The following is a 14460-nucleotide window of genomic DNA, read 5'->3' as shown; positions in this document are numbered from 1 at the left end:
GTTTGGTGGTATGAGGAAAAAAATAAAATACCTCTCTCTTTTTTAACCAAGTGAGAGGTTAGAGGTTAAAGGCAAAGTATAAATCAAATTTCTTTTTACACTTCGTTTTAACAAATAAATAAAATAATAACTTATTTATTAAAACAAATTATTTATTGATGAAATCTAGGCAAGGCAAGTTTATTTATATAGCACCATACACAAGGCAAATTTAGATGTGCTTTACAGAGGCATGGAAATACATTAAAAATAGAACATCAAGATGACATTAAAACAGCGTAAGTTGTATAAAGATTTCAGTTAAGAAACTTAGGACATCATTTTAAAACAAGTGCTGCAGTGATAAATGACACACACACATATATATATATATATATAAATACACACACACACACACACACACACACACACACACATAAATATATATATATATATATATATATATATATATATATATATATATATATATATAATACTTAAGTCATTTACTGGTAAGCTGCAGCAAATAGAAATGTTTTAAATCCTGATTTAAATAAGCTGACAGTTTCACCACATCACAGATATTCAGGAACCTCGTTTCACATGTGGGAAGCATAGAAACTATGTTATATGTATGATCTATCTAATACGCGTTCACTACATTTTGTCAGCTTTGGTTCTCTATACTCCAAAAACATAATTATTATAACTTTAAAACAACATCATCAGTTAAAGTTAACACTGAAGCTAAGCCACTGTCCCACTTTCTTTCAGTATATACCTACAGGGAGATTGTTAGAGGTGTAGAGCACAGACACGGGGGTCAGGTGTGCTTTCACACATCATTTCCTCGAACATATTTATCCCGTGGCATTTGGAGATAGCTTAATGATATGTCTGTAAACTTACAGAGTTGCTCTAAAAATAAAAGGCTTACTTTCTAAAATTGTTATAAGTGCTGAGGCAAACACTGAAAAAGAAATCTTCCCTTTTTCATGTGCATCACTGACTACAGGAACCTTTCTGAATCCTTTTTCCAACCGTGTCATAGTGGATGAAGATTGCAAACAAACTTTTGATTTATATCTGCCATAACTCCTTTGGATATATGCTCATCATGCACTATGTACACAGAATCCAATTTTAAATTATTGCCTCCCTTTCTGTCAGTGTTACTTGCCAGGGCTGAATGATTCACAAATACAAGTGTTTAGTGGAACACCAGCTGTTTCCCTGGTGGTGACTTGGTAAAGTAGGAGTGATAAAAGCCAGGCAGCAGTGTAAGAAGTCTGAGCACACTCTAAAAGTCTTTTGTTTGATCGCACTGCTCGTTTGCTAGCGTGCATCCTGTTGCTGCAGCACAGGGGTAAATACTTATCCCTTTTGCTGCCATTTCCAAAGAGAAGGGGGGAAGAGTGCTCTCTTGGAAGGTGAGTGGGAGCTATCCTTCACAACTCTGCAGCGTCTTTATCTGGTACCTTTCTTCTTTCTGATAAGCAGCTCCAGAGCCAATCATGTGGAACTTATAACTCAGACATGTGAAAGTGAAGTTTTACCGAGGTAAGTAAGTGGAGGAAGAGGAAATGAACAATAAACTTTCCTGCAACCTTCACTAAACTTTCTCCCTGTGCTGCACACACTCTCATGCCATTCACACATACAGAAGTTTTGGCAACGTCTCTCAGTGTTGGCAGCAACCTGCCCATAATCTCAACAGATCTGAGCCTCTGGCATCAGTACCAACTTGTGCAAGCAGCAGGCAGCTGGTATGGGCAAATACAAAGCATCACCAGCCACCACAGTCCAGCATGATGCTTTGGGGGACTGATGTCGGAAAGTTACCCTCCATGGAAATATTTGTGTCATTTCAGATAAGCCAAGGAGTCAGAGCTCTAAGGCTACCCACTGCCGTCGACAAACATAGGACAGTTTGACATACATTTGAGGGGTATTCACTTAATAGTCTGTATGCTTGTGAATCATGATTTCCTAGTTTAGGATTAAAAAAGCAAAAGTAATCACAGTGATATGGATGGTTCAAAAATCTAATACATTTTTAACACTAAAATATCACTTTAACATCCTTAAACTGGAAAAGGAGTTAGCGTTAATCACTGCAACAGCTGGATGGCTGATGAGACTTTAAGTTGATTACCGCAAGCCAAAAACAAGCCAGAGATGCCCTTGAATCACAGTACCATGAAATTCTACATTGCCTCTGGACTACAGCCTCATGATGAAATCCACCATTTGCTGTTATGACAGGAAGAAAATGAGTAGGTGCTTCAGGATATGAGGGGGAAAAAAAAACAAACCCAGGCCCAAGAGTGTGTAATTAAAAAAGGTAAGAATTTAAATATTGTGAGAAAGGATCAGAGTAAATGACCTCTTTAATAACAGTGAGGGTGATTTATGTGTTAACTCAAAGGTAAAGCACGAAGGGGAAAACAAAAAGGTCGCAGTAATTCATGAAATTTGTTTTAGAGTTGGCTGCAGATGAAATATGTTTTTTTCAGGCTGCCTATAATTCAGTAATTTATTTTTTTTATACTACCATAAAATGTATAATATGCACATTCATGCTTGCAAATGTGTTGGTTTTGTGTTAACGACTTGGCATATAGGTGAAGTTCATAGAGATTCTATTGTTTTAATTTTAGTTTTCTTATCAGCCCGCTATCCTTTGGAATAACATTTATACAGTATGTATACAATGTTGTTTTCTGCATATCCTGTTGAATTTGAAAGTAATGTAATGTAATATGGACTGTAATTATTTACAGTTACTTAAGTGCTGTGCAGTATAATTTAGAATTAATTCAGAAGGAAATGCTATATTTTTGATGTACAGATGACACTGCCCAACATTGCATGAAACTAGTTAATTAGTGAAATGCTGCTTACATAATTCAGTAATTAATGGCATTTACTTAATTAATGCCATTTACTTGTTGGCTTTATCACTGTAGTTTTGTGAGCGGTGGAGCTCATAGTTTATGGATTGTTGGTAGGTGAGTCATTTGTTCCCTATATTTGGCCTTCAGGCAGCGCTTCTCTCCAGTTTTAACTGAGGTACTGATGTTGCCTGTGGGGAGGCACTTCCCAAAAGAATAAAAGTGTCCTTTTTCAGTAAATTCCAAAGATGACTGTGCATTAAAGATTTGCAGTGATACGTATCCGCAGCTATTTTTAGGTAGGTATATGGTCGATCCCTCTGCCCAGAGGTGGCTATATACTGTATACCTGCATACATGCACCACTACACACACAATGTGTTTTGTTTTATTTATCTATTATTTTGCAGCTGACTATTAGCAAGTTATAATAACATTGTACTAAAAGTAATTGCTGAGGTCAAGTGATGCAGCAACATCACCAAAGAACTATGTCCGATGAGGACATTTATTATCTACACAACTTAATTTGGAGCTAAAACTGAATGTGAGCAAACCCTACTTCAGAGTTTAATAATTGACCCTGCATTAGTCATTCAATCATTAGCAATTTGATCTTTTCTTAATTAAAACATTCATTTGTGCATCTTTAATAATAATGCAGTTGCCATGCACAAATATGGTAGAGATCAATGCTTCTATTGAAAGTTATTATTAATATTTTCACCATTTTCTTTCATATACAGTAATTTTAGCAGAGCCTACAATAGTTGTATCAATCATTTCCTCTCCTGAATGTTGTCAGAGAAGTGCTTTTTAAAAGTTCTGGGGAGCCCTGGTTGGTGAGGTTTTGAGGAAAATACCAAGTCCAATTGCAAAAGGTGACAAACATCAGGTGGGTCTCTCTGAGAGAGCCAGGCCCTTATTATAGGCAGTGACCTGTGAAATATCACATAGCCTGTGAGCATGCTCAGCAAAATGATGCAATTTGAGAGGATGTCACTCCTCACCCCCAGGTGACCCCCATCCTGGCACAGCAGGAGAGAAGGAGTCTGCAGTCAGGGAGTGATAATGCAGCGCTATCCTTCTCTCACTCTCTCTTTCTGACTGCCACCTGTGTTTAGGTGAGGAAATCCTCTCCAAGAATGATGGTCCTCTCAAAAGAGAGGTGCTACAGATCTGCTGTCTGATTTTTTTTCCCCCCTTACTCTTTCTCACTCTTTCATGGTCTGCAGTGGAAATGATTTCCAAAGGGACACATTTTAGCTTCTTGTATATCTTGAATATAATAAACTGCATAGCATAGCATTATACAGCACTCTTCAAAATCAAGTTACAAAGTGTTTTACAAACACAAGAAAATGTAATTTAACAAAGTCTAAAAAACAAAGTCTAAAAAAAGTGTGAAAACATTATATGTATATATATATATATATATATATATATATATATATATATATATATATATATATATATATATACACGTTAGGGCTGTCAGCATTCACACGTTAATCGTGATGAGATTAAGGACCGAGCATAACGTTTTGGGTTTTTTTTAATCGTGTTAATCGCTTGCCACCAAAGACTCTTTATTTTACACCATCACTGGTGCTGTAACCAAAGATTCTAGAGCGCTACATTCTAGAATCTTTGCCTGCTACTATTTTGACCCTTTGACGCACCCTTATCTGTTGTCAAGCTGCCACAGACACTTCCTACATAGATTTTACAGCAAGAAATTTCATGACAAGTCATGTCTGTGGCATGGATGTATAAAGGGGGGCGGTTCCGGTCTGCATAAAGGGGCGTGTTTAAATCCAATGCATGACATCTTCATAATTAGACGTCAGACATGCAAACGTTAGTTTCTAGTTCAGACAGACTGACGGTTATGTGTTGTCAAGCAGGAGAAAACTGTTCTGAAATGCAAAATAATAAAATTTTAATCGTGATAAAACGTGCAATAAATTGCAATTAACTACTGAGCGATTAATTGTGGTTAAGAAAAAAATAATCGTTTGATATATACATATATATTATTTCTCATATCAACAACAGTTCCATGGAATCATTAATGAGATCTGGAGAAATCACCTTTGTTTGAGTGCACAGATTATTATTCAGTATGCCAATGTTGACAGTTCACAGGTAGACAGGTTTTTTTCTTTTTTTCCCCAGGAAACAGGAACACATTTTGTCAAGCAATAATAGTCACTCAATTCTAAAAAGCCAGAAAACATTACTTCAGTAAAACGAAATAGTTATATATGAGAACCGAGCTCAAGACACAGAACAAACTGAGCTACACAGCTGTGAAAAAGGGTGATGGTGGAGCTAAGAAAGACAGAAAGAAGTCACAATTTGTTATTATAGTACATTTTTCTTGAATTTCTTTTGTGAATTGTTGACATCGTCAAGGGTTATTTTTTTCACAGGATGAGTTGTACTCTTACATAGTAAACTTTCTGTTATATGTAAAATTGGTGAAGTTCCCCTTTAATTCTTTGCTATGATCTGAATTTTGTGGATATGAAAGAAGTAGTGCAGAACAGAAATCTCCCTGCCAGTTGTCTAACTGTTGCCTAATACTTAAACATAAGTCTTTTTCAGTGGCACTAATTTCAGACAGTCATTCTCATTATGAATTTCTTCATACTGAACAAGATTACAGCTGTGATCAACATGTTAATAGGGGACAAAAAAATGAAGGCAATGCTCTTTTTTTATTAGTGTTAATTTGCTGAATGTGAGAATAAGACCAATTAAATCACAATAATTCGACTCAAATTCCTGATCGTTGGTGTGAAAATTTGCCTTAATCAAGTAGGTGAAAATTGAGGAAGACTATGGCAAAGTTCCCTGGAAAATAAAATGAAAAGACAGTTACTACATGTTTATTGGTAGTATGACGTTAGCATTTAGAGGTTCACTGGGGGAGAGTTGTTCATTTTTACACATACTGATTGATCTCAGGCCACAGAAAATGTACACTACCTTCATAAGATTATAGCTCATAAAACCACATGTAATGTATTACAAATGTACAACAATTGTCAGTTGTATTAATTACTTGGACAGCTACATTTAAGCAAAGCCTGCAAGCCACCCTATAAGACAACTCAAGTCCACCACTTGTCTAACATGCATTGTTGCCAGATGTGACTGATACCAAGTGACCCATTCAGAGCCTCAAACCCAGTTACCCACTTGTAAAAAACTTAAATGTCATTTGGTTTTGTCTTTCAAATCAGTCATTGTATGCAGAGCCTGTGTAACTGTCGCTGTCATTTCACTGATACTAATCGGAGGAGAGAAGAGGAGAGAGGCAATCTGGCATGATGATCACATGACCCTCTCACTGAAATATATGAATAATGCACCCTTAGGTGGGCTTTGAGATAAATAACAATATTTGTTCTGTGCCAGTGCTGACATGCTGATGTAAAGCTGGTGTAATGTTTATACCAAGTTCACCATCTTACTTTAGCATGTTCACATTCTACCACTTGCTAATTAGTATTGATGGCAAAGTACAGTTTAGTTGGAGAGGAATGCCATCGGTTTTGTTGGCACTTTGTCATAAACCAAAATACTAGACAATTTGGGAACTTAACCTAATGGTGATGTTTGCTGAAAAATAAGTTATTACAGTTCATTGTAAGACTGGACTGAAGTTGCAGACCAACTGACAGACAGATATTAGCATCCCTACAGCCACACCACTAGCATGGCAAAAAAAAATAGCCCGTATGGGTTTGGGTCTCAAATATGTGACTGCAAGTTGGATTTGGCTGGGCTGGGTCTTAAAGCAGCAGGTACACGCTTGGAATTGGTTGTCACTTTTATGACTTTGCAGAACTTTTCCCACCGTTAGTCACATCATGTATGCTAAAAGAACTGGAAGCACCGCAAGGATATTCGATAGAGGTGGAAATTACAAGTCAATTTGTTGATTAGATTTTTTTTTTTCTGTTCCATTCAAAGATACACAATCACTACGGTCTTTGCTTTTAATTGAAGTCACATCAGCCTTTAGGTCAAATATTGTGGAAAGTGACGTTTCCATGTCTTTTTTTGACTATACAGCAGGTCTAGGTGCTATATTAATGAGTATCAAAGTGTGCAATCCACAGACAAAATGCACACAGCCCATATTCAAAACCTGTGTCTTAAAACGAGCTTTCAGGACTTCTGTAACTTTGTGATGTCACAAAAACACAGTTACCATGTCCCAACATACTGCTTATTACAACTAATTTGACAATAAAGTATTCTGTCACCACTTAGGGGAGCTCAAGTACTTATTCTGTGAGTGACAGTGATGGCACAGTATACCCCGGTCAGCTTGAGCATTTAGTGTTCACTTGTGTACTGAATATCTGTATTTGTAATTACAACAACACTTTATTCACAGTTGTTCAAACACAAAATTAGGACTGGACTTGTCAATGCATCTTGTAGCACTACAAAAAGAGATCAAAGTCATCTCATCCCCAAGATTCCCACCTCACTAATTCAGTAACATACTGTGAGCAAAACTTCAATAAATTCACTGCATAAACCAGAGAAAATAAATGCTGCAATAGGCTTGTTTTGCAAAATATACAAGTATAGTTTATGTCAAATTCTTACAGTGATAGGAGGGAAATATGACCTGACTTTGTTGTTGGCAATAATTTTCCTGCATCAGAATACCTGCAAATGAGTACAGGGCTTGTCATATTTCATACATTTTCATCCACTGAGGGACAATACTCCTGAGGCCAAATGAGAGAGGCTGAACAACTTTGAAGAAGAATTGTTTTGCTGAGTTGATTTATTGTCAACAATAAATAGCTTGCCTTCATTCCTTTCCCCTCTACCATGCTCATATGAAGGCTCCTTTATTATGCAAAGGCTGACTGATCAGCTTTCATTGTTTAAGGTCAGGATGTTCATTAAAATTGACAGACTGACTGGGTGATACTTTGAAGTGTTGCCACTGACTTGACCTTTGCAAAAAGACAGCCTTAGAGTTGCCATTTGGGACGTCTTCCCAAGAAGTGATAAAGATTCTCTCCATCTACTCCTCTTCAAAGTTTATCAGAGCTGTGATCTCGATTAGCCAGCAACAGAGGAACGAATCACGAACCAGAGCTGACATGAGACAGTCAGGTTGCTTAGCACTGTCCAGTTATGACAAGAAAATGGCAGCTTCAACAGTCGCACTAGTTTGCCTTTTATATTTTTCTTTTTACCCTTTTATCAAAACTCCTTTCAACTTCATCTACTTATACTATTCCTTTTTTCAAATTCTCCTTAACATATTGTAAATTGGAAAGTGGGAAGTCAAGCCTGGATGGACAGCTGCTCCCCTCACTGTAGGTTTGTGGGTGAGTGACAGGGCTGGGAGTGCAGCCAATAACACTGATCTCCACTGTGATGTCCCTGTTCTTACACCGTGGATAAGCAACTTCACCTCATTACGTCTTTCCCACAGAATTTAACTGTCATGATGTATTTAAAGATCCTGTAAAGCAAATTCACAGATTTGTTTATAAAATCAATATATATGTTGGAGAACTATTCCTGAAAACATGTGAAACCTGAAACTTGTGTGGTAGTGAATTGTGCAGTTATACCGTTAAACTGTGTTTCATAATTTTTGTGTTGAGCATTTTTTTGGGCGGGCCCTAAACAGGGTACTGGTGACGCACTTGGACCCCCACTTAGCATACCCCGCCCCTAAAGCTGTATAAAAGTATGGAATGTACTCGCATCAGTGGTTCTCCCGCTCTGTGTCGAGTTATTGCTGGTTAGCTAAGCTTTCCCTACCAAAATGTGTCTTTCCTAGAGGCTGCAATACCAATGGCATGGTGTTATTTGTAATTAGAGAATAATGTATGAATAGATAATCATTGTTATTCACTCATGACGTTTCCCTTCTTTTCATGACCAGAAGGATAGTTCCGCTTCATCCTCTCATCAGATACCCTTTTTCCACTAAAATTAGCGGGTGTAAGTGGGTTTTTAAATGCCGGTAAACCCGCTATTAAAGGCCAACACTTCTTTTCCACCGCCAGTCGAGTTTGTCTTTCTGTTCAGACTCAGGACACACACAGCTGCAGGGAGTGATGTCATCTCTGCACACAGAAGCAGTGAAGGAAGAGTGAGCTGCTAGCCGCCCTGCAAACTGATGAAAGTCTGTCAAAGTGTCGGGGCCTCCTCCTCCTGTTTTTAAAACTTTCAGAGCTGCAGCTCAGTCTTTCATCCCCATGATCAGTGTAGCCACGCAGTTTCTGGTGTAACAGCACCATGTCCGACAGGTGACAGGCCTGTATCTGTGTCCTCTGAGAGATGTTACAGCAGGAAAAGAGGCAAAATTAAGCGGGTCAGCCGGGTTTTGTGTTTTCATCAATGCCGATCAGAGCAGGAGCCAATAAATACCCGTGTCTACTTCAAATTAATTTAACCCAGCTGTGAATGTTGATTAAACCCTTCATCATTGCAGACAAAAGCCCGATGTTAGTGGGTCTTAGCAGATTCTTTGACCAGTGGAAAATGGGCTAAGTTAGCTCCGTGTATAGCTTATAAGCTATTCTCTTACAGATGCCGGCATCGGTATAGATAAGTCCAGTACATCGGGCAATTTAGAGCAATCTATAATGTGAAAATATATACAATGTGTGTGTACAATCAATTTAGCTGTTGGACACAGTCATGTTTCCTTTCAGCATAAATTTGTTAGACCATTAAGTGATCCGGAAGCTCTCCCGACGTTGGGCGTGGTTTCAGTGCCTCCAGCGGACACGCCCCCAGCGTTCCAGAGTTCATAATACTGGTTATTTTTTCACAAGTTTGAAACCTAATTTTATATATTTGGCAATAGTTTTATTCATTCAAATTTGGCAGGGGGTTTATGTTTATGTTTATGTTTATGTTTTATCTTTAACTGATGACATCACAATCATCACTTAGGCCTATTTGTGAGCAAAAATTTGCAGTGGATCAGGGGATAATATTCTGATATCTATATAATATCTGTAGTGCTTTCTCAGTATCAGTTACCATGAGACCCTGTGCTCTCTTACTTAAACAAACATTAACTTTCACTTTGGCTTCGCTTTATCCTGAAATAACACTGCTAAAAGATTTAAGTATGATGCTGTGAATACCTGGATTTTAGCACTGTTTCACTGCTTACAATGGTTATTATGTATTAAACTGACAAAGAGGAAAATGAATTAAAGTTATATGAAATGATATTATTTACTTACAAAATATTTAAATGAAATTAAATAAATAAGTTTTAATTTAAGATGTTTCTTTGCTTTAATTCAACCAAAATAAATTCAGTAGCTCTTTAGCTACAGAGACAATATAAAAGGAAAAACAGATAAGTACCCTTAAGAAATAATTGAAGGTCGCATATGGTACCTTAACTTCAGGAAATACAAATTCATTAACCACAAATACCTGGGTTAACTCTTGATAAACCAGTGCATGAATCAACAACATCAAAGTACTATTTTTACTGTCGTGGGTCCACAAAGAAAATAAAAACAGAAGCCGGCAATTAACAAAAATAAAAAACACCCATTGCAGGTCTGATCACAGTCTGGGTGAGGTGCGTTACTTTAGCCGCACTGATAGTGTCCTCACTCACAGGAGCAATGCAACAGTCATCTACTCACATAGGGCTCACTGTCTCCTCCCTTTAATGTCTGACGATGGTCCACAGTCTGTCCCAATACCCATGAAGAAAAGAACAATCCTCTTATGTCCTTGTGGCGGTGAAGGAAGAAACGGTGGGTCTTGGTACGCTGTCTGGTAATGGGTTCGAGCCTCAAAGTCCATACACACTCCATTAGCGAACATTAGCAGGGTGGCTAATAGATGCCGGAGCAGCAGACTAACAGTCTAACGAGCTGAATGAAGTCAGCTCTCATGTACAGTACAATAATCAACACTTTTAGCCATATAACACATTCTTACACATGAATCGGGCTACTAACAGTGTCTAACTCTTGGCTAAACACTCTGCTTACTGTTGTAGGTAGTCTACAGTAAAAGGGAAAACAAAGCCGCAGTCGCATCCCGCTCTTGCCCAACTCTCCTTCTCTCCTTATTCTACCTATTAGTCCCACCCCGTAACCAATCACAATTTTAGAAACGTGATGTCTCTCTCTATGGACCAATCTGAGGCAAATAAATAAAAGCACTAAACGTAAAGAGATTAGTTCATCACGCCCCATGTGAAGGCATGTACATCTCAAACAAACTACAGAAAAGTTCAGTTGTTAATCTGACAGAGCCTATTTATGAAAGTGACAATAAAACATTGAAACAAACAAGTGCGAGCATACATTTTAGCAACTGTATGGTTTTTACTGCTATGCACATTTTAATTTTGGGGCTTATCCCAGGGGTTAAATATATAATGATATTGTTGGCTTACCTTAAATGTACTTTGTTGAAAGCTGCAAACACTTTGCATAGGTACTCATTGGGCTGTATTTTTGTGGGTCTTCAAAAACTGCAGCTTTCATTGTTATCTGAAAGCTTTTCCTCACCTTAACTGCACTTTACCCACTCATTTAGCAGTTTTGTATCTTAAATAACTAAAGAAACCCTCCATAAAAAATTTGTTTTTAACCTTACAAACATGTCAATATGGTGTTTCTATATAATACAAGACATGAGCAAAACAAGCAGTCAGTGCAATGAGTGTATTTCCACCTCGGAACTGCAGTGAACCAATGACAGACTCATACAAACCGGGATTCATATGTCATATAACCAAGAAATCAATCCTGTCAATTTGAGGGGACAGGGGTGAGAGCAAAATAAACCTGAAACCTTGTCACTCCTGAGAGCATGAGTTGGCATTAGCAGAACCACTAACACTGTGTCAGCCACTGCCAGTTACAAGCTAACAAAAAACACAAACAATAAAGGATGCTAGTTATACTAACCGTTCTGATACATCAGCTAGTCACCAGTTTTGGTCACAGCAGACTCCTCATCTGAGTCTGGGCCTGACTGAAGCTCAAACATGTGGCTGAGTCTCTCTGATGTCTTCTCTAATGTTAATTATCTTGATGCGCTCCACTCTTGCATGTGTCAACCTAGCAGAAGCAGTGGTGGGCAGTGTACAAGGCCTGATCCAGGTTTTCAATGAGGAAGTAAGTGCAAATGTGCCTCCAGCCTCTGTTTTTCTTTTTTCAGTTTTTATTAGGGAAAACCATGTTACACAAAATATTAACTATAGCAGAGTATGTTTACATAGTTTAAACATATCTGCAGAGGAACTTTAAGGCATGTTTTAGCTTTATAGTCACTTGTCTAATTGTCTCCCACCCCTAAGTACAACAGCTTAACCCACTACTTCAGGATTATCTTCTGTTTCAGAACAGCTTCAATCACCAAAACATGAGTGAACAGTTCTCTTGGGAATGTAATTTGTTCCTCAATTGACTCAGTGCTTGATTGAGCTTGCAGCTTGAACCTCTTTGTTAATTGCTGACTTGAGGTCAGCCTCAAACCCAGTCCACTAGTAACAGTCCGTACCTCTCTGACTTCTTGCATGACTCTGATGTGCTACACAAGTTACTGAACACTCTGCTGTGACAATAGCAAACAGTAGAAGTTAGTTAGGTACCAGCTTTGTGTAATCTTGATAGTAGCAGGCTAATAGTAATGGCACAGTCATACTCAGAACGACTTGCCATCCTGTCCAGTCGGCTAATATTGGAGCATAGCATTATCTCAAGCAGAGCACTGACATACTATGTCTTTGCATTAGCTGACTGGAATCAGCTGTCAAATTCATCAGCTGTTTACAAGGTCACTGATGACTATTATTGCAGGTGTGCAAAATACCACCATAAGCTGAAGTTTCTTAGTATTAAGAAGATGCTTTCACCACCATGTTGCTATCTGTAATTTAAAGGTCCAATATTTTAAACTTTTGTCTGCGTTTTATTGGAAGTTTTGATATGTGTAAGAATACATATTTGTGGTTTTAAGGGCCAAAAACCATCTCAATTTAGTTTTACATCTCCTCTCTCAGGCTTCTCTCTGGAGTTCTAGTTAAAATATCTCAGTGGGCCAATCTGAAGAGAGGTTTTGACCTCCCTTCTAACTGGCTGTTTTCTGAGTGATCAAATAAAAACATAGCAGATTTCAGGTTAACACCCAGAGAAACCAAATCCTCCAAGGCTGGACAGGGTTCAGGTGGGCATGGCTTGGGGCATGGCTGAGAGCAGTGACTGTTTTGTTGTGACATCACAAATTCACCAAAGTTGTGATGGCTCATTTTAAGGCACAGTTTCTGAATCACCAAAACGGGCCATGTGCATTTCTATGAGGACAAAGCACTTTGAAAGTTTCACAGTATTCATATAGAACCTAGATGATGATGATGTAAATTTCTCCTTTTACAACATGGGACCTTTAAGATTTAATGCATGTTCATATATGGGTTTGTTAAGGGGCTTAGTACTCAGTTTCCACATTGCTGCTTCAATACAAAGAGCAGAGGCTTTTCCACTAAACCTACATTAACTGTATAAGCATTTACTTTTTCTTGACGTTGATGTCTGACTGAATTTGGCTATATATTGGGCAAAGCAAATGGCTTAAGCTAGATGCCAAGCTTGGGTCAATTTCAAACTTTTTTCCTTTTTATTTGAAGGTAAAATGTCAGTGCTTGTCTCTGTGCTCGATTGATGAGTCAAACAATAAATAATCTCTCTGCATAGTAAGTATTCCCAACCTTATGAGCTAAAACACGTATTTTAAACCAAATAGGTTTAAGAGGTATCATCAAGTATAACATGATGGGTCACATGCCAAGATCACAGAGTATGAAGTGGGGCAATGCAGTTTGACGAACTTATCTCCTGATAAACGCATCTTGTGTTGTGAAAAACACAACTTCCAGCTCCATTCAGTTTTCATTATGATGGTTTTCAGCTCACCTGTAGGCTACAGTCTGTCCTCTTTCTGCCATCTGTGGTGGTTTTCTCTGGGGATGTTTATGCAACAGGGACTATGGGGATCATCAAAGTGATCATCAAAGGGAACAGATTTCAACTTTGACATGAACTGTAGGATCCCGTCATGGGCTCAAATTAGGGTCAAAAAAATTTTGAGCTTCCAAAGTGATGTTCACAAATCAAAGTTTGGGCATGTGCAGAAAATATTTATATTTGTAAAAATGAAAAAGGGATAGTGAATAAGATCTGTGAACAAATTATATGAGTGATGAGGTTACACAAAGACAATGAAAATAGTTTGTTTTGTGAACAGATACAACTCTGTACTCAATGTTCTTACACTGTAATGCTGTGTAGACATTTGAAAAGAAATTATTTCCTTACACTTGTCTCTCATGCAGACAGTTTAGAAATATATGCAGTAGAGGCAAAACAATCTTTTAATAATTCAAGAAGTGTAACCAAACTATTTTATGATCCATATTGTTGGCAGCTGAAGCAGCTGTGTACAGTTTTGCTGCAGTTTATCAAGGGAATGCATTTTCTTCGCACTTATTCAAACACCAAAACACTATGCTATGTTTTTTGCCCCAGGGTTCAAATTACAC

The 14460-nt window shown here is 37.9% G+C and overlaps 1 protein-coding gene across 2 annotated transcripts in view; it reads right to left on the bottom strand.

Moving 5' to 3' along the window:
• sorcs3a (sortilin related VPS10 domain containing receptor 3a) overlaps window positions 1-14460 on the bottom strand; it is a 217077-nt gene that overhangs the window by 114662 nt on the left and 87955 nt on the right. The window contains exon 1 of one of the 2 annotated variants that reach the window (XM_071504407.1): window positions 10547-12023. The exons of the other annotated variant lie outside the window; for it this stretch is intronic. The gene's annotated coding sequence lies outside the window, so the exon portion shown is untranslated. Of the gene's footprint in view, window positions 1-10546; window positions 12024-14460 lie in introns of those variants that run through there. 2 annotated transcript variants of the gene reach the window in all.

The sequence above is a fragment of the Trachinotus anak genome, unplaced genomic scaffold, assembly GCF_046630095.1.
Source record: "Trachinotus anak isolate AG129_WGS33_773 ecotype Australia unplaced genomic scaffold, CSIRO_AGI_Tana_v1 ptg000019l, whole genome shotgun sequence".
Lineage (NCBI taxonomy): Eukaryota > Metazoa > Chordata > Actinopteri > Carangiformes > Carangidae > Trachinotus > Trachinotus anak.
This window is presented reverse-complemented; position numbering and strand designations above follow the sequence as displayed.